The 886-nt window shown below is 42.1% G+C and overlaps 1 long non-coding RNA gene across 1 annotated transcript in view; it reads right to left on the bottom strand.

The window, feature by feature from the left end:
- LOC308063357 overlaps positions 1-886 on the bottom strand; it is a 53,533-nt gene that overhangs the window by 42,178 nt on the left and 10,469 nt on the right. The window lies entirely within an intron of this gene.

Genomic DNA, 886 nt, shown 5'->3' with positions numbered 1-886 from the left:
CTAGGTGGGAAAAAAATTCAATTTGTGGTTTAAGTCCAGGCAAAACTGCTGCACTAGTTCATTATAAAGTGGATCTACTTGTTTACCATCTAAGGTGCCCGTACACTTGCTAAAAGCTGTGACTCAGCGTGGTAGCTGGCACCTTCCCGAGTCCTGCACAAGGTGCCAGCAGGGTACAAGGATGTCCTTAAATAGCAGCTGCAGAAGGACAAAAAGGCCAGTAGTAACTAGGCAAAAGGAAGAATCCAGCCCAACAGAACCAGCTGCAAGCTTGTTTGGAACCATTTTTTAACAGTTTTCTCAGCTTTCATGATGCTCTTCACTATCCCACTCCCTGAGGTAACAGGCCAGTTAACCCCAGGCAGGACCCCTAAGTAATGCAAGCATACAGGAACGTCCAGTGAAGCGACTCGGGGAACACTGGCTTAGCACTGCGCCGCGCCTCCCTGGAAGAGCCATCCCCGATAGTAACGGCTGCCTTCAGAGCCGTAACGGAATATCCATCTCGCATAACTACATGTTCTCTCTAATAATCTGCAATATAGTCCCAAAAACCATTTTATCTTATGTACCTTTTATTGTTTCGCTCATTTAAGCGATCAATGAATCTAGGAAGATCATTTTAATCTGCAGGAAGTTTCCTCTTGAATCATTTTAGTGAAAAGAAACACTTTCAGAAGTAACATAATGAAATTGTCAGAACTGATTTATTATAAATCCTGCTATCTTACCTGCACTGACTTCTGCATTCTTTCCCCTTATGCACATAGTTTCTTCTCTTCAAAATACATTTAGTTGTAGGAAAAGAAACTAAGTACTATAGGACTGCTGGGAAAACCCCTGATCTTCAGCTATCAAAATAACCAACAAAAGTTTTCCAAATATT

Source organism: Falco punctatus (assembly GCF_963210335.1).
Source record: "Falco punctatus genome assembly, chromosome: 4".
Lineage (NCBI taxonomy): Eukaryota > Metazoa > Chordata > Aves > Falconiformes > Falconidae > Falco > Falco punctatus.
This window is presented reverse-complemented; position numbering and strand designations above follow the sequence as displayed.